The sequence below is a fragment of the Ailuropoda melanoleuca genome, chromosome 2 (assembly GCF_002007445.2).
Source record: "Ailuropoda melanoleuca isolate Jingjing chromosome 2, ASM200744v2, whole genome shotgun sequence".
Lineage (NCBI taxonomy): Eukaryota > Metazoa > Chordata > Mammalia > Carnivora > Ursidae > Ailuropoda > Ailuropoda melanoleuca.
The window spans coordinates 108,622,799-108,642,769 of record NC_048219.1 but is presented as its reverse complement, the minus strand read 5'-3'; the positions used below and the strand labels follow the sequence as shown (position 1 = coordinate 108,642,769).

Here is a 19,971-nt window from a genome sequence, read left to right as displayed (position 1 = left end):
TAGAACAATAAAGTTTTTCCAGAACAACTACAAACATTGTAAGGGCTTCCCAACACAAAATTGATGAATTTTATTGCTAAAAGTGATGTAGAAACCAAAACTACAGAGGCATCATAAAGGATGCACTCTTCACAAAAATAGGGATATGCCGCACTTTTGCCAAGCTGTTTATAAAAACAGCTACAAAGGTAATGATAATATTATGCTGGGAAAGAAGCAGAACTATCAGCAAGATTTCCCTATGAAAGAACATTGGTAAATGTTGCATAATATCAGTAGTTTATCCCATAGGAAAGAGCTGGTATCATGTCTGTGTAGATATTTCACTTTCTATCTGGACAAAATTCAGTGCAGCGAGAGGGCACATATATGAAAGAGAAGTACTCCCCCGAGCCTCTTTTTTTTCAACAGCTTTATTGAGATATAATTTATATGCCATACAATTCCCCCACTTAACACAAGTCAGTGGTTTTTCGTATGTTGCATTACTCATCTTTTTTAATTGTGGTAAAAATATATACATTAAGTTTGCCACTTCAACCATTTTTAGGCATACAGTTCATGGCATTAAATACATTTAGTGTTGTGCAGCCATCACCACTATCTATAAGACTCTTTTCACTGAGATATAGTCCATCTGATGATGGTTTATCACTGAAGAATCCATGTTCTACATAAAGACGATTTTCAACGCTTATTTTGTGAGTTGTGATGTAACATGGGAAAGTATAGTGGCATCAGTTTTGGCGGAGTTCATCTCTGTGCTTCAAGGAAGGAATTCCCAGTGAGTTGAAGATAGCACATCTGAACACCAATCTATCCACTGCTCCGTCAAAGAGATCAGTTGGCCATCAGCAACATGTCTTGATCCCTTGATGGTTTTGAAAGTGTTTCCCCAGGAAGCAGGCTCTGAGGTGGAGATTAGCATACAGGAGGTGTATGCTATAATTAAGGCATATGCTTGGTGCTTGGGATCAACATCTGTTGAAGGGAAAGAAAAGATGCAAGATTAAGCAGAGGGAGACGCTGAGTGGCAGTATACCAACAAACTCCTCAGCCATCCCCCATGGAGCTATGGATCTAGGAGATAGCTCTTCAGGGCTTAACTGAATTGAGGGGTTGGGACTGAAACTTCATACCCCCCTATGGATCAGTCACTGGATATAAGCTGTCCCTTGGCAAGGAAGTTTCTTTAACCAAGTCAATCACCCAAAGGGGCTAAAAGCTGAGAGCCATCTTCTAGCTGCATTCCCAGCAGGAAGAGGAATTTGTCCTCCTGCCCCAAGGGAAGATCTGGAAAGAGCATCCTCGTATCTAGCACACTCCACCCCTTGCTCATCTCAGATCCATTTCTTCACATGGCTCTGGGAGCAAATCTGACATTCTCCAGGAAACTTAGGAGAGGAATTTAGTGAGATAAACTATTGCCCCTATCATTGCAGCTGGTCTCAGGGCTGTAACCAAATTTCCCACCTCTAAACTGGTTCTGGATTCTCCTCCCCCTTAGCTAGCACATTGGTTAGTCTCACTGGTTTTTCTGGTGGCATGACACAGACCCTCACAAGTGAATGGTCACCATGCCTGTTTCAGGCCAGGGTGGCTGAACTTGTCCAGTTACTATCAAAGTTGGATAAGGAAGTTCAGAGAGCTACCCAAGTAAATCAACTGAATGCCATATTCCTCCCTGGTCTCATTGTATAACAGCAGCTCTACCTCTTCCTCATGATTAGGACCAGTTGCCCCTGCCAAAATGGTGACTCCTCTGCTTACCTGCTGATCCCTTCCCACAAGGAGCCTGAAATGTGCAGGTAGCAGCCATAGCTTCTAGTTCAATGGGTCTGTTGCTTTGTCCCCTGACAGAAGTGTTCATGGTCTTCTTTAGGAGCTAGGATCTCTCAACCATAAAGCCCAGAGTTCTGGGAATGAGAAGCATGAATGTCTATGCTGCTGGGCCCATGCATAACCTCCATTCTGGCCACCATGGCTACTTTATTCATGCCCCATTGGACCAGCACTGGGGGAGCTGATGACAGATACAGGCTGCTGTCATATGGCCAAGTTGCCTTGTCTACTTGATTGTTTAGTGCCTCTTCCACACTGGATGCTCTCTGTGTGCTTTATCATGAAAAACAAAGATCTCCTCCCTTATTTCCTACTCCCATATGCCTATTCACATGAATTGACCCCAGACATCTTTGTTTCTGACCTTCCCATCTTTCTCCTTCCAGGCCCCGTTATTACCCACTCACCACTGATCTAGAGTGTGAATATATTCTAACCTTGAGGTCACTTCTCCTTCTACCCAAAGGTGCACCACCAGAAGCCCTATTCATTGGGAGAATTTCCTGTCACCATTTCTCTCAAGGCCACCCTGAAAAGGATATAGTGCAATCACCATTTCAGTTTAAACATACCAAGTCAAGCCATGCACAAACCAAGCTCAGAGTTTTTCCTCTTCTATCAGCTGGTCATAGAGAATCCTTCATAGTCACAGAAGTGAGCTAAGGGGGTGGCGCCTGGATGGCTCAGGAGTTTAAGCATCTGCCTTAGGCCCAGATCTCAGGGTCCTAGAATCACATCCACATCAGGCTCCCTGCTCAGTAGGGAGTCTGCTCAGTGGGGAGTCTGTTTCACCCTCTCCCTCTGCCCCTCCTCCTCTCCCTCTGCCCTCCCCCTCCCCCTGCTTGTGCACTCCCTTTCTCTCTCTCTCTTTCTCTCTCCCTCTCAAATAAATAAATAAAATCTTAAAAAAAAAAAAAAAGAAGTGAGCTGAGGGAAGGGCACTGGTGCAACCATGGTAAATGACATGGGGCTCTGGATTCCCTTTCTTTGCAGTTTCCTTGTCCCCTCTGGTCCTATTCATCCTCAATCCTGGATGTACTGATTCCATTTTACTATGGACTGTTATTAGGCCTTCTCAACCTTAGGAGTCTGACTAAATTCAGTTCATTATGGGTACTTCTGGCTATATGGTCACTTGAGGTACCATCATGGTCAAGAATGAAGCTTCTACTAGACCCCACAAGTTATTTTTCAGAAGGTATATAATTCTCATTGCAGATGGCATTGCCTTGTTCCAGAAACCTAAGGGTCTACATTTTAATTCTCCTACTGGGTTTGCCATAACCTTCACCAAGCATCTTTTCCCACCACTAATATCTCCAATACCATAGGGTCTACCTGGTCATATGGCCTAAGCCTGTACCTGCTCTGGGCACCAGTCAAAGCTGACAGCCTTCCATTTCATCTACTATATGAACTAGAGCAGTACTCCCAGATATGGAATATGTTGTCTCCAGAACCTGAATAAGCTTACCAAGAGTTCTATGTTATGCTTTCTTTTTTGTGGTGGGAGGTATATGATGCAACAATTTGTTCTTTCCTTTGGAAGGGATATCCTGGCATGCCTCAGAGTAGGAGACCCTAAATATGTTACTGATATGGTGGGTCCCTGAATCTTTATAGGGCTTATGTCCCACCCTCTGAAGTGTATGCATTTTACCAAAATAAGACTTATGCAACCTGATTAGCATGATATCATTGATACAATAGATCAAAGTAATATTCTATAGCATGTCCAAATAATTCAGACTATTTTATGACAGAGGGCAGGAGAATTAACATGGTCTTGGGGCAAAACCATAAGTGGATATTTTTGTCCTTTCCAAGTCAATACAAGCTGTTTCTGATCCTCTTTTCCAATAGGGTTGAAAAAGAAAGTGAAAGCCAGAGGAATGACAATATCATACACCTCAGGCCATGCTACTTTGTTCAACAAAGAAGTTGCAGTTGGGGCTAGTAGTTGGTTAAGTTCACAGTGGTCATCTTTCAGGATTGATCTATGTTCAGGTGCTGGGCTGGTCTACTAAGTGTGATATGATTGGGACTACCATCTGGTATATTTAAGACTGGGACTAATATCTGTTATTACCCCCAGAATGCAATATTATTTCTGGTTTTCTCTCTTGTCACTGGACAGTGTGGAGAGGGGCCATTTCAGGAGTTTCCATCTGACTTTTACTATATTTCTTACAAGATCCACAGGACAAGAATCCAATGTGGGGGTTGTGCCAACTACTAAGTACATCTACTCCAATTATACATTCAGAGACTGGAGAAATAATCATCAGGTGGGTCCACAGTTCCAGTGAATTTACTGTGAGCCATACCTGACCCAAAACTCCATTTATTACTAGCTTTCGTATACCCCTACTATCAAAGGGGCCCAGGATTATGCTCTAGGTCTCCAGGTTTCAGTGTCAACTCTGACTCTGTGTTCAACAGTCTTTGAAAATGTTTGAGCATTCCCCTTTTCCCAGGGCAAAATTACCGGAGTAAGTGGTTCATAGTCCCTTTGGGGAAGGACAGAGGGATTCGTTTCTGAACATACTGAGGTGTTTCAGGATCCTTCCTCCCGGAGGCCTCCTTCATTAGATAGGTTCCTGGTTCAAAAATCGACTCATGTCCAGAAATTAGGCAAGGGATCATGAATTTTTATTGAAATAATGGCTCCTGATCATCCATCCATGTTTCCTTTAGGGTAGCACATTTATGGGCTGCCCAATTCTTTTGCCCCTAAGGATATTGAGTTCTAATAACTATCTCTACAATGACCTGTGGGTCAGGTGGCCTCCTTGGATACCATTTAACCTTGCTTCCCATTACAGTAATTGTCCCCACCTGGCTTCTGACAGTAGTAAAGCCCTGCCAACAGTCTCTACTGTTCTGGATTCTTTTGATCCCTGATATCTGTGAACCCAGTTCTGTATTATCATCTCCTATTGTCAGGCCTGGAATACAGAACACAAGCACCACTGAGCTTCTTAGTGACGCACCAGTATTCCTTATTGCTTTGGTCAATGGTGTGTCCTCCTGGCCCTCCCATAGAACGTAATCATTGTGTGGATTGTATACCCTTACATAGTATATCCACTCTCATGTGCCCACTTCTCTGAGCCTTTTAATTCCCTCTTCCACCATCTGCCACAGAAATTCTGTTATTTCTGCTTCTATTAGCGCAGACTATCATTTTTCCCACACTTCTAAGAGCCATCCTTGCTACATGTTTACCATTTCCTGGGGCTCCTTACCAAGGTGTTAAATCCAATATCTCAGGAGAGTGCTCCCATGTTGATAAACTCCCCTTTATCAAATGTATGATCTGCTCTTCTTAGTCCTGCACCCCCACAACCAGTGCTCTCCTGGATCCTTGGTATAAGTTGGCTAGGTCCTGCACTTCCCTCCCTGGACAGGGCCAGCATGTCCTCTCCTGGGTTATATCGTGATTTAGCCCTAGCCATTGATTTAATGAACAGAAAAGGAAGGAAAGGAAGAAATGCATGTTGTCTTATAGGGAAAGTTCTCTGTGTCATCTTCAGGCAAATTGGAGATGTGGGTCACCTGTTCAGACTCAGAGGGCTCAGGTGATTCTCAGGATTCAAGATATTTGGATGCATCAACCTAGGTGTCCCAAGCTCATATTTCAGTGTCCCATTTTTTTCCAACCAAGACCTTAAACTTATAATAGCAGACAGTCTTGGCTGGGGATTTTAATACATTTTTTAGAGCTCAATTACTCTTAAAATTAGATCCTGGGCCAGATCCTTAGCAGTCTCTCCTATTGAGGAGATGAAAACCTCTTTGTATGCTACTAAGGAGGCCCTCTGAATTTCACACTTAGATTTTAACTACCAGTTAATGACTCTCAGATTTTGGTCCTGTTTCCAGGGTGATAGTTTAGTTATAGCTAACAAATTCCACGGTCCTTAAAGTTACCATTTCCCCTTTATTTCTGAAAAGCCTAATACATTGCATGAGCCATCACATTGTCTTCCATCTGTGTGACATCCCACTTCACTACCAGTAAGAGTTTCAGTGGTGCTACCACATTAAAATAGGGGCTATCTGTGCCCCACATACACCAGTGATAGGGGTTCTTGCTACCAGCAAACTCCCACCCCAGTGACTGCTTTCTCCCATCTCTCCTGGTGCCAATTATCACAGATTGGATTTCCGCCAGGAGCAGATTTGAGAGATGTTAACATGCAGGGCATTTATTAGGGCTTACTCTTAAAACCAACACTTACAAAAAAAGAGAAAGGAAGCAGAATTGGGCAAAGGGAGAATTTGAGCTGTGATACAGTCCTAAGTTAGCCCCACAGGGAGTTCTGGAGCTGGGACCCCAGTTGGTACTGCGGATGGATCCTCTCTACGCCTACACTGAGCAGTCAGCCCCTAGAAGGAGAAATGACCTTGGGTGAGGCATTTTTCTTTGTCATTGTCATTTCATTTCAAGGAGAGCTGATGAGGGCTGATGGCTGAAAGCCGCCTTCCGGTTGCACTCCCCGCAACTGGGAGGTGTGACCGACAGAAAACAAGTCCTTCATTTCTGGAGAGAGATCTGTGCAGCCAACACCACAGCACCCACCACAGAGGAAATGGTGAAAAGTGGGAACATTATGAAATTGCAGTCACCAATAGATAATGACATATGTTAGCTCCTCACGAGGAAGGAGTTTTGAAACAAAAGATGAGATAAAAATAATTTCTTCATGGATGGACCTCAAGGGCATTATACTAAGTGAAATAAGTAAGAAAAAGACAAATACTGTATGATTTCTCTTATATGCAGAATTTGCTAAATAGGGGCGCCTGGGTGGCACAGCGGTTAAGCGTCTGCCTTCGGCTCAGGGCGTGATCCTGGCCACTCCCCCTGCTTGTGTTCCCTCTCTCACTGGCTGTCTCTATCTCTGTCAGATAAATAAATAAAAAAAAATAATCTTAAAAAAAAAAAAAGACTTTGCTAAATAAACAAACCAAGCTCATAGATACTGAGAACAGATCGATGGTTGCCAGAGGCAGGGGTGGGGTGAAGTAGTTTAAATAAAATGAAAATTAAAAAATAAAATAAAAATAAAAAATAATAATTTCTTCATGATCATTTCTATGATTTCCAGTGGCTTGCCATAAGGTACATATATGTCATTGACATATTCAGCATTATCCGTCACCTCAACCTGTATGGACATGTGAAGGATAAGATACCTGGATTTTCTTTTAAAAGACTGAATCATGTGGTGTAAACAGCTCAAAATACAAATAATAATAGGAATAATAATAATAATTTTTTATTCATTGCCAGCATTTAATGGCTTTCCTCGCTTACAAGAAAGCAAAACCTACTATGTATTATTTTATACATTTAAATGCACACCTGAATGTGGCAATAAGACATAAATACTTTCCAGAGCCAAATGGAACCCAAGAATAGACTAGGAACCTGTTTGCCATTATCTCCTGATTTGCAGCATCCAATTGTCCCACATTTAAGTGTGATAATCTCATCCACTGAGCATCTGACAAACATCAGATACAGTCTTCAGAGAGCACTCTCACCATAATTTCTGCATCTGTGTAAGACTGAGATATCCAGAAGCAAATATATGTGCTTTTCCCCAAACCTTCTAATTGAGATATGATTTCCTAATTTAATAAAATAGGGAAAAATATTTAAAAAGAAATAAGAAAAAAGAAGCAAAAAAAAATGTACCTGGTATAGCCCAGATTGATGACCCAAGTGGTTGATACAAACAGATTATGAATGTCGTAATGTAAGATTCCCAATATCTTTCTCTTATTTCACTTAGCATGATACCTTCTAGGTCCATCCATGATGTCACAAATTTTACCCCATTTTATTACCCTCATTGTCATTATCATGTACATTTGTCTACTTGTTTGTTGCATGTCTTCCTGATTGAAACATAAGCTCACTGAGTACAGACACCTTGTCTTTTCACCCCTGTATCCCCACCACCTAAACCAGTGTCAGGCACAAAGCACACACTTACTAAACATTTGCTGAATGACACTTTGACTTATCCATCCATCCATCCATCCATCCATCCATCCATCCATCCATCCATGTATCCATCATGTACTTATGCATCCATCATAGGATAAAGCCATGCATACTAGTGAGTGAATTTTATTATCTACTTCAAGGACTGAGTAAGTTTTATACTTATATTATGTGACATAATATTCTGGAGAAGGAGTTCTAAGATGAAAGTTCATAGACCCAACACACTGGTGACTGGTGGAGTCGTCTTCCACCTTTATTTCCCCACTGCTTCCAGGGGTAATGACGAGAGGGCAGCCAGCAAAAGAAAAAAGGACCTGGAACAGGCACAGCTGGGAACTTGTGTCTTTAATCTTATTATGCTTTATGTTGATTTCTTATTTTAAAAACCTCCTCCCCAACACCTTGCTGACCCAGCCTAAATCACCCCTTTGTACAATACATATATATATATATATCTATATATATCTGATGCCCAATAATATCTTCTTTGTTCTGCCTTCCCCCTGCCCATATAGTTCCATTTATTATCTAAACTTACTTAGGCATTTTCAGCAATCTTTTCATGTTGTTCCACACACATTTTCTAAAAAGCCAGCTGTGCAATTCAGACCATCCCTGGAGATTATTGACCAGGTTGGATTTGCATTTATGAGCACATAACTGAAGCTGACATGGCCTTTACCAGAATTGATAGCTCTTGGAATAATTCGCCTTCACAGCATTTTACAAACAGCTTCATAATACATCTAAGGGCAAGGCAGGTTTTAATTAGTGTCACTAATAGCTAAGTATTCTGAGGTGAAATAATTAAGTGGCTGGACCAATAGGAGCAAGGGATGGAAGGTGAACTTGAAGTCTGTGCAAGTTTGAGGTGATAGAAGTTTCCACCTGCCTTTGGGGTGGTGTTGGGAAGTTGTACTTTTTGCTGAGATGACTCTCCTGTTAGCACTGATCAGGAATTACTGATGGCAAACTTGGTTTCTATGCGTACAATATCATTTTGAAACACCCTTCTCTCTTTAGTTTCTCCTCTCATTTAATCGTGGTTCTCTATTTTACAAGCAAAGCAGCTGCCCATGTAGAGAAGAGGTGCACCGTTCAGATTCATGGTTTACAGTTTGCTAAATGTAAGCCAGAATAATCCTTTCATATCATTGGATTACTCTCCCCAAGCAAATTTTCCCAGCTTTCATCATGAGAATGGGCTCCCTGCCAAGAAACCACTCATCCCAGCTCAGGTCCACCTGGCCTTTCCCGGATTGTCAACTCTTCCATCTTCAGTCATTAAAAGGGCTTTCAGATGGAATATTTGCACAGCCATTTCTGAAAGCCGAACACAAAATCTTTGTTCCAAAGAGTCACTAATCTCTATGCATGATTCTGATCTGAATTATTATCGGGAAAAGAGAGAGAAAGAGCCTTTGATCACTGGGTCAGTTTTCTCTTAATATCATCTAATTAGATCAAAATCAATTTATTTAAAGTTTAAATAATAACCACGGTCAGATCAGACAATTTAGAGATGATATACCTATTACTATTAGTGCTCTCTATAGGTGGTTGCATTCGGAAGGTAGGTTAAGAAAGCCATCCTAAAATTCCTAAATGCCCCATAATGCTACATCAATTAAAGTTTTAATGGGTTTGGTTTTTTTTTTTTAATTCATGGTTATTTGCTGCCTAATTTCCTCCACAGGTCCAGAGAAGGGGACCTTCTTGGGTTTCAAAGGGAAAAGTTTCTTTGTGACTACAAAACCAAACAAGGGGTTTGATTCACACACTCCTCTGTCAATCACGTCTGAAATTCTGAGCATGTATTAACTCTCACAGAGCCATACAATAGCACCTTGCTATTCAATCGCTGATTTTGATCCATCCTCAGCTAATCTTGAACAACTGTAAGCAAGCAATTGGCAGGGGGAGGTGTGGGGAAAGAGCCCCTTTCCAATTCAGGTACCCTGACTCACAGGATTTTAGGACCTAAGGGCTGCATTCACTGCACAGGCAAACACCCAGACGTCCATTTTGAACCATTTTGATCCACACCACTAAATCCATTTAAAGTATCATGAAAACAAAATGTTCTTCTGTACATTTTCCACTTTCTACTTTCAGGAGTCTGAGTGAATTCGGCGTTCAAGATGTTGAATGTATACTCAAGAGCAATATGCTGGGTAGGCTTCCATTATGCTGTTTTATTGATTTACTTGAGCCCAACAAGTCAAAAGTGGCAAGGCAGAAAAATGCATTTTTCTGTGGCCCAAGCCCGCCTTTCCCATTCTCTGGCCCTTCCACTGCTTTCCAGAGCTGCCACAGCCAAAGGAGGTGGAGGGTGAGGGAGGGGCCGCAGGGGCGGGAGGGAGGGACCTCGCCCAGGGTAACAATCAAAGTTAGATAGAGCCTTTCACTACTCTCTTTCCTCCCATCTTCCAGAAGACACAGGCATCAAGGCCCTGCAATCCACTCTCCAAGGATGGTCCCTCTGGTTTAAATAAGGTAATCCTACGGTGGGAACTCTGAGGAAAATGAGTAAATGTCTTGCTATACGGCTGACTGACAATATATCTTATTTTAAAATATAAGTTCCTTGAAGACAAGGGACTATAATTTTTATGAAGAGTAGAAGGTGACATCTAACAAATGGTGATAAGAAACTACCTGGAACTCAGCTTCCATTCATAGAAGTCTGTTCGGCTTGATGTGCAGTCACACTCCCAAGTTTCACTTTGCATTTCTGGGTTCATCAAACCCTCAGATTTCAATGTTGAAAGTCAAAGCGAAACCCCCCATGAAGAAAACCACACTGATTTTTACCTGCTTTAATGTCAATGTTTTGAGAAACTAGCATTAAATCAGTCCACTTCACTCCACACTCACCTTTTGGTCTCTATAAAAACCTCCAGTGAAGCATCAGCAACTTTGACTTGCCACAGAAATGCTCACCAATGAAAGGGTTCTTAATTAAATCCAAAGCCTTCCTGTTGATTTTAAAATGTTTTTGAAGATCCCTGCAAGAATGTCTCATTTCAGTTAAGTATTTAAGGGTTGATAGAGGAAAAACAAGGCACTTGTAAATTTCAACCCATTGTAGGTGCTTTGTGAAAGCATGAATCCCCCAAACAAATGCCAAAACTATGTAAATTCCTCCCTTAATATGCATACAATAACACTGTCAAACAAAAGAGAAAAAGAGAAACAGCACAACCAGTGAGGGCAGAAGGGGAGGAAAGAGGAAGACCTTGGAGGGAAAAAAGATCCAAAGATGGATTTCTTTTTCACCCATTTCTGGAACAGGTCGAATTGCACCTATTATTAGAGTAGGTCTGATTGGTAATGCTCATCTGCTTGAAATGCTCTCATCAGGCCCAGGGGCCAGTTGGTCTGGGGCTGAATTTATTCCGTTCCATTTACCTGGGGCCATCTTCATCATATTGGGCAGCATTTCTGGATACTTTTGTATATGTCCCTTTGAAAGGATAAGACAGGGGCCAGTGTGGTTTCTGTGAGGCCCCAGGGGAGCTGAGAGCCGAATTGAAGAACTAGGAAGGAAGCCACGACCCTATTGCTGGGAATGTACAAACAGCAGACGAGGAGTGGCCAAGTCAAGGACCTGTCATGGTCACAGAGCCAGAGCTGATCAGGAGGGAACAGGTTGGCTGGGATGAAGAAGAGAGAAGTCAGGGGCAATTCTAGAAGACTATCTAATGGGAATATTTGGACGCTTCACATCCTTTCTTTTAAAAAGGAAATGATAACCTTGGGCTTTAGTTTGCTGTCTTCACTGATAAAATTCAAAGGCCCCAAGTGGAAATTCCTCAGAGATGAAGATGAGGAGAATCAGGGCCCACTTACCCCATACTGCATTGCCCACTTACTTTTTGGCCACTCCGGCTGGTGGCAATTTCCTTGTGGGTGCTGCCTCTTATCTCTCTGTCCTTAGCACTTAGTCCAATGCCTGACATTTGGTAGACATTCAATAAAAGTGTTCAACTGAATGAATAAGTGGACAAATGGTCATGGGGGGACACTACTTGATACTTTCAATCTGGACAGTCTTGGGATGTTTTGGAGGCATTGGTTCCCAGGGTCAATTAAATATCATCAATCTCTAGGAAGCCCCGTGAGTGCTACCCTCCACTCAGTTTGCCTTTTCTAGAATGAAAACAGCTGTTTCTTTTCTGGAAACACACAAGGAAGTGCCTTATGGGCAGCTCATCTTCCCGCCTTTTTGCCTTGTAACAGTCTCTCTTTGCCTCAAAAATATAGTATGTGTGTTTCCAAGCTGCAAAGAAACCGTTGAAAATTAAACCACAGAACAGCATTTTAATGAGAACATGATTACCTAACACCCCACTGTGGTTTCAGATGGCCTTGTGCCAACCTTCCAAAGTGCTACCAGAAGCTCAGAGAAAAAAAAAAAAGAAGAAGAAGAAAGAAAGAGAAAAAAAAAAAGTTATTAGCATCCCCTAGTGAAGGTAGCTTTCTTGGATGGCTTCCAGAAAGATCTCTCTAGAAGGACATAGGTTATTGGTGTCTGCAGTTCAACAAAACTTTCTTCCTGTTTTGAAAAATTCGAGAGAAAAAAGTGGGGGGGGCACCCTTGAATTGGTACATGATGTCCTCAACTAGGTGTTTTTAGCAGTGAGCTCTGCTGTGAGTGTCTGTACCCAGCACTGTCTATCTCATCAACTTGAATTCTGCGCACCCACTTGCTATTTCTGTAGGCTGGTTACAAGACCGCAGGTGTTGATGCTGTGGAGTGAAAGCTCTCCTGGCCCCTCAGAACAAAGCCCCAGCAAGCACTGTTCCTCCCTAGTTGGCAGCTTACACTGTGCATGCCTGGCACTGGGCACAGAGAATAGGCTAGAGGCACTGGGGCTCACGCTGGAGTCGGGGTCGTTCCTTAGGGACATCCTTTCCTTGATCTCCAACTGGCCTAGCACTTCAGCATTTGGGGCTGTGGTTTCATTTCCATGTTGGGTTTCCTGACTTAACCCCTGAACCGCCTTTTGCAGTTATCTTCCTACCGGTTCAATGACAACCAGATGGCCCTGTGAGGCCACAGGAGAAAGCAGATTACAGAGCTGGGAGGCACTGCAGTGGAATTCCTTCATTCCACAGATGGAGAAATCAAGGCCTGGAAGCAGTTTCGAGATTCACCCAAAGTCACACAACTATTCAGCATCCTGATTTCCAGGCTGTGGGTATTATTGCCCTAGTCATACTACCTCCAATTTCTTTCAGAAGAATGGCAATTTATTTATTTTTTTTTAAGATTTTACTTATTTGAGAGAGAGAGAGCACCAGTGGAGGGAGCCAGGTAGAGGGAGAGGGAGAAGCAGACGCCCTGATCAAGCAGGGAGCTTGACGGTGGGCCTCGATTCCAGGATCCTCGGATCCTGACCTGAGCCAAAGGCAGAGGCTTAACCAACTGAGCCATCCAGTGCCCCATAACACGGTAATTTAAACAATCACTTGCACACAACCTGATGGGCACAGAGTAGGCATAATAGATGCTACTGTCCTTCCTTGCAAAGTATTTAGCACTGTGCTAAACCCTGACAAGGATTAGTGGGAAAGTACTGCAGACTCTTTTCCTCAAGCAGTTATTATATCTTGAAAGTATCATGAAAGTAACAACATGTACACATTCAGCACCCAAACAACACAACCTAATTCAAAACAGGGTATAAGAAGATGCTTAATAGCGTGAGTATAATGAAAAATGAAACGTTCTTCCCTCTTTACTCCCTTTATCTGGTTAAGTTACTTGGTTTATCTTGAGCTTGTCTCTTCCAGGAAGACTTCCTGGATTTAGTTGAGGTTGGACTGTAAGTGCCTGTGCATTTGTCTAGATGTCAGTGAGCTCTATGAAGACAGGCTCCTGGCCAACCTTGTGCACTGCTGTATTCCCATGTCTAGTACCTGGAACATATTTGGTACTCAGTAAATATCTGGGGAAGGAAGGAGCTGAATGTCCATTGGGAAACTTTTAGTCAGCAAGTGGGACTGAAGGTGAGCTCTAAGATTGGAAGGATTTGTATCAATGCAGAAGGTGGTCCGGAAATAGGTGGATAACACCCCACCTCCATGGAAAAATCATCACAATCTGGCCCAGTGAAAGGTCAGTTCCCATGAACGGAACAGTCATCTTTGATGAAGAGCATCAGGAAGGTGCTATTGGGTAGACCAACAAGGCCTCCCCAACTGGGAGGTCAGGGATGCAAAGAGGATGATGGCAACCAGAAGGAAGATGTGTTACCCTTTAAAAAGAAGAGAATTTAAAAAATCCAAGCCATGAGAAAGCTGCACACAGCAAACCACTCATTCAGTTTTAGAATCTGATTTTGAGAACCATTTTCCTACACTTGGCAATGAAATCTTTTCGGCTTCCCCTTGGTAGCTGGGCTTTTTTCACTCCTCAACTTTAAGTTTCAACTCTTCTCAACACCAGAAAAGAAGCTGAGTTTCACCTTGGGAAAATGCAAAATAGTTAGCTGTCGTGAAGAAAAAATGAATTGCAATCTCAATCGCAGATTTCTTTGAAACACTGTGCTAAAGGAAATTATAAAAGGACCACTGACTCATTTCAGCCAGTGAGCCAGGATGAACATTTAATGTGGTGACTCAGTGGCCAAGGAAACCACTTCTCTTTGGAGAGCAGTTGGTTCTGACTCTTCTTATCTGGAGGACTTTACCAAACAAACAAGTATCATCTTTCACTTGGGGGCACCTGGTAGGCATTTACAAAAAAGAAAGGAGTTCCGAGAAAAAGAACTATAATTGTCAGCAGCAACAAGGGCTCGGTTTCTGCTATCTTAGAGCTCATCCACAGAATTATCAAAATCAAGGAGCAAAATGATTTGTCTGAGAAGGGGGTGTGAAGAAGGAACAATGAGGCATAAAGAACAATAGAATTGGGGATATAAAATATGCCCCTCCCCCATGTCCAAGGCAGAAGGTGTTACCTTGGGGTAAAGCACTAGCAGGCATCTAATGTCAACTCATACCATTCTCACAAAACATTATCTTGGAGGAATAGCCAGGAAAAGGGGAGGCAGGAAGAGAGAGGAAGCATGCTCTTAGGGACGCCTACCTGCATTCAACTCCAACCTAGAGCAGACTTACTAGAAAAGTGTGACTTATTTACCTCTAAAAAAGGGTCCTAGACTGGCTCACGATAGTTCTGCTTCTCCCCAGGGGAAGGTCACCTGGAGGTTATAGGTTTAAGATCTCAATAGTCCCATAGGGCCAAGATGTCATTGCACACAAGGCAGCAAAGCCCCATGCAGATGAGGATATATCACGTGATTGTCCTCACCATAGGAGTCATCCCTTTCTCTGGGCCCTTCTGGGAGTGGACTTGAACTTCCATGTGGCATCTGAAACAACCCAAGTCCCAGTGATCTTCTGGATCCTTATGACCAAAAGAAGAGTCTCTCCTAATGAGAAGTCCATGCCTCAGGAACCAGACAGGTAATTTAGGGGGTGGGCTGCTACCCTGGAAGCAACCCTTTGTCATACACTGCAGCAGCCATGAGAAATGGTGGCTACCATCTTCCTGCTCACCACCAGACTCTGGGGGAATCCAGTGAGGCATCCACCTATTACACAGTGCAGGAGAGAGCATGCAAACATCTGGCTTCCCTGGTCTTACACTCCTTCACATAAAGAATAATGCCAGCTTCTGATACCTTTGTCCTCCTCCTTCCCCTGAATCCTTGACACGGGCTTCTATCAGCTTCTAAAGAGTGGTATCCCCAGCATTGGACTGGCATAGAGCAGGTGTGCTATAAATGTTGATGTTGATGGCTAAACTCATGCTGAGAAGTAGGTACCACTTTGCATTATCTCCATTTTGATGAGGCAACTGAGGCCCTAAAAACACCAAGTAACTTGCCAAAGCCCCTCAGTTAGTGAACCCAGGTCTCTTAGCTCCAGAACCCAAGCTTTAAACTGATTCTGCTCCTGTGCCAAAGGTAGACTGGATACACAAAGGAATTGGGTGTGTCAGAAGCTTCTTACAGAGCACTTCCCCTCCCCTGATTTCAGCAGCATCAGTCTCTTACTAATGGACTAGTGCCTATTTTATGTTCACCAGTCTCAATTGTGGGTTGGAGGTCACAATTGTTTGTCCCTCCTTAAGAGCCCGTCACACCCAATGTTCCCTGGTTTCGTTTGTGCATTGGGGTTCCAACTGTCACTCCCCAGCCAGCACATTGGTTTCACTTCCCCGGGCCCTAATTCATTCGTTTTTTTTTTTTTTTTTAAATAGGGATCTATCTACCAGGGTGGGTGTGAGAAGTAAGAAAAGGGGTGTAAACATAAAGCCCACAGGGGCCTCACCATGACGCTGTTCATGCATTAGTGAGCACTTAACAAACAAAAAGCATTGTAATGAAGTATTTTTGTCCTTTCATGGTAGTCCTGTGTCTCAACACTGGGCGACATCAGAATCACCTGGAACATAATGTCAAAGGCCTCACCTCAGCCCTACCCAATCAGAAACGCCAAGGTTGAGGTTCAAGGATCTGGATTTTGCCTAATAGTAAGCTCTCTGTTGTGTGGGGGGCCTGGGCTGAGCTAGATGTTCACCTTTCCAGAAGGTTACATAAGGGATTCCTGCCCAGGGTAGATGGTAGGTTTAGAGGACCTAGAAGCTTCCAAATAACTACCCTCTTATTTGGTTTGTTCTTGGTTGATAGCTCCCTCCTGAAAGCTGAATAGTAACTGGTATACAGAGAAATATTCCTTCTGTCCCATTCTATATTGGTTTCCTCCCCAGCTCTCTCTCTGGTAGCCCCAGTAGGGGTAGGCTTTAGGCACCAGACAAAAAATATGCTTCCTCCAGGACTGCCTTTCTTCTGTCAAACAAGAAGATCACTTTTAACAACCACAAAGTTTCGTGAATCACCAGATGAAAGCTGGTCATGCTGTCAGTGTCTGTTAATGACGAACATTCTAAACACATACACGCACACACACACCCCCAGAAACAAACTAACAAAACTATAAATTCAAGACACTTTCAAATAAATTTGGTATTTTATTAATCACAAAGCATCCACATGCATCTGAAAAGTTGTGGTGCATTATTTATTTAGTCTGAAGTAAGATTTGGGACTTGAGACTATGTGTATCCTTTATAAAAACTTCCCTGGAGGCCCATTGTCCAAAGATTGGGAAACAGCAAGTGCCACACTGTCAGGGTCAAAGCTCAGTGGCCCATCCACCTGAACTCACTTGCTCCTGAATAGTAAATATCACTCGAAGAATTCAATTCTGAAATAGCAGTGTTTGAAATGAGTCACCAATGAGTAGCCAAAGGGCCAGGAAAGTGATCTAAGGTCAAGAAGGAAGGAAAAAATGAATCTGAAAATAAACTCCACCTATTGCCATCGGCCACACTCTGAGAACTGAAGTTGGACACCCAAAGGTAGACCAGAACCCTCAGCAAAGCAACTATTATAGTGCAATAAAAGACTGGAAGAAAAAGTTGCCTATTTTCCTTAAAAATGACTGTGACACAATTCACAAGTAAAGGCACAAATGTAGAGCAAGTTATTCTCAATGTTCTGCTAAAGTTTATTTTTGTAGCTAAGGATCCCTGAAATTATTTTAACTGCAGGTGTCTTGGGTAGGACATCCCAACTATGTGCCCAACCAGGAGGTGAAAGCATAGTGGCATTGTAGACTCCCTGTAAAAGTCCAACTCTTTTGCAAAGCTCTCCCCGGCACCCTGGTTTGAAATGGCTCCTTCCTCTGAACTACTGTGCCCCAGCCCTGGTGAGTCTCAGGTCTGAGGAGGGCAGGTGCCATCAGCTCCTTGTTTTCTGTAGAATTCATTTGTGACCATAAAAGTTATGAACATCTGTATATAAACTGTTACTACAGTGCAGATGTTGATTTGAACCTTAAGTCTCTTCAAAAAGCTGCATCCTTTCCTTCTGCCTCTTCTGCTATAGCACCACCTCTAACTGGTGTTCAATAAACCACATATTGCTATGTTTTTATCTGACATATTGTCCTACCCCAAAGAATCAACTCTAAATCATACCTAGACAGAAAACTTAGACATAAGGATCTTGAAATCTACCCCCCCCCATTTTTTTTGGTCTGACAAGTTTTGCCACTTCTGATGGTTATCTCTTCAAGAGGTGCAAATAGATGAAGTCACCCCAATGACATCAGTAACAGGATATCATTGGCCCACAAGTCAGACGCAGGTATTGGTAAGAAACCAACACCCAGACTTTGAAAAATAAAAGGATAGCCTTCAGACTTTTTCTAAACAGCATCACCTCCCTTCCCAAATAGTCTGTCTCCCTGACCTCTCTTTATCATATCTGAGCTGAAATTCCAGTCACCTGACCTCCTCCTTCTTCCTCCACCCACGTCAGTGAGCACCAGATGCTAGTTCCTCAAGATCTCTTCTATTTATCAGCCTCCCACTACTCCCCAGCTAGCCCAGACCTTTACAATCCCCTGCCCCAGCTATCCAGATAGGTTTGTCTGCTCCCTCCACCTCAGCTTCCTTCTTCCAACCCATTCTACATTCTACTTAAGACTAGTTATTCTAAAGCATGACTCTGACCATATTATATTCCAACTCAAGATCTTCATGGCTTTGATGTTACTTGAAAATACGGTCCGGACCTATTCACCTTGCCTATAAAACATCTCTGCTGTAGCTTCAATGTACCTCCCCAGAGAGAACACCAACTTTAGTCCAATCAAACCGGCTGATCCCTGTTGCTGGCTCCAACCTTTTATTCATGCTTTCTTATTTTACTCCGAGTGTTCTCCTTCCTGCCCAGATCTGTCCACATCAAAATCCTACTTATTTTTCATATACATCCTGCTGTATGAAAGACCCTCTTTCCCTGCTGCACCTTGTTTCTACTCTGTGTGTCCTGTCCTTCCTGCTCTGGTGTGTATTATAGTTCTCTATGTTCCTTATCATCTCCCATGCCGCCCTTACACATCTTGAAGCTAAGGACTGTGTCCCAGTGCCTGGCAGAGCTCTGCACACTGCAGGCATTCAAAATAGTTTACAGAAATAAGGAAGGGTGGGGGTGGTGGGCAGGGGGAGAGAAAGGGAATGAAAAGTTCTCAGAAGTAGGAGAAAAGGAGCTCAGAAGGGGTCAGGAAGAGCTGGAAGAGAATCCACTAAGGAAGGAGAAGGCAGGTCCGAAAGAGAAATGGAAAAAACTAAATAAATTGTTGTGGGACAGATCCTGTGTAGTGGGAGAGTGTGTGTTCCAGATTTTCAGGGGAGAAGAACCAAGAACACTCGGTTGCACATGAGAGGACTTAACACTGACCTTGATTTGATCCCAGAGGCAGATTTCCATTATTTCCTTATCTCCCCACCTCTCACAGTACGGCTGGAGTCCAGGTCAAAACCTGGTCCCTGTGATTTATGAATAGAAATTCACCTTAGTCTTACACTTCATCTAGATTTATTTAAAACATCTTATCTCTATAATAGTTAACTCTGAATTAATGTTGTTTCAGTTCACAAAGTTGGCCTATAGATTACTTTTATGATAGTCATATCAATCCCGCATGATAGTTAACAGAATTCCCTGATAGGTGTCTGGCACTTCAGAGTTTGAAAATCTTCTCATCTCACACAGTCATCTTGTTCGGTATTCACTCACGTTTCTATTATTCCCTTAATGCCAAGTCACACTCAGGGAAACCCTTCCACTACAGTTTCCAGGATACAGCCTGCTGCTTTACCCTTCCATGTCCTCGCACATATGATTCTCTGGGTAGAATTCTTTTAGCTCTTCACAGTCTTCATCACTGACCAGGCACCCCTGGTATTCTGTAGCTGCCTCAGCTTTTGTGGAAGTCCTGGAAGAGGACTCAGGACCAGGGAGATTATGGGACCCACAACACTGGCCAGTGATAAATCACAGACATTCATCTACACACATTTGCCCCTGGCAACACAGGGAAGGGAGAGCTGAATAATAAAACCCACATCCCTTGCTCTCAGGAGAAAAGAGGACAACTGTTTATACTAATAACAAAGTGGGACAGCAGATATATAAGGGAGAAACTCTGATTTTGTACTGGCTTATGTTTGTGAGTTTTCG

General features: G+C 42.9%; 1 long non-coding RNA gene across 1 annotated transcript in view; it reads right to left on the bottom strand.

Annotated features, from left to right (window-relative positions):
• Nucleotides 1–417: 417 nt before the first annotated feature.
• Nucleotides 418–19,971, bottom strand: part of LOC105241316 — a 166,357-nt gene continuing 146,803 nt past the window's right edge. The window contains exon 4 of the long non-coding RNA XR_002144320.2: nt 418–981. This is a non-coding gene — a long non-coding RNA (uncharacterized LOC105241316). The remainder of the gene's footprint in view (nt 982–19,971) is intronic.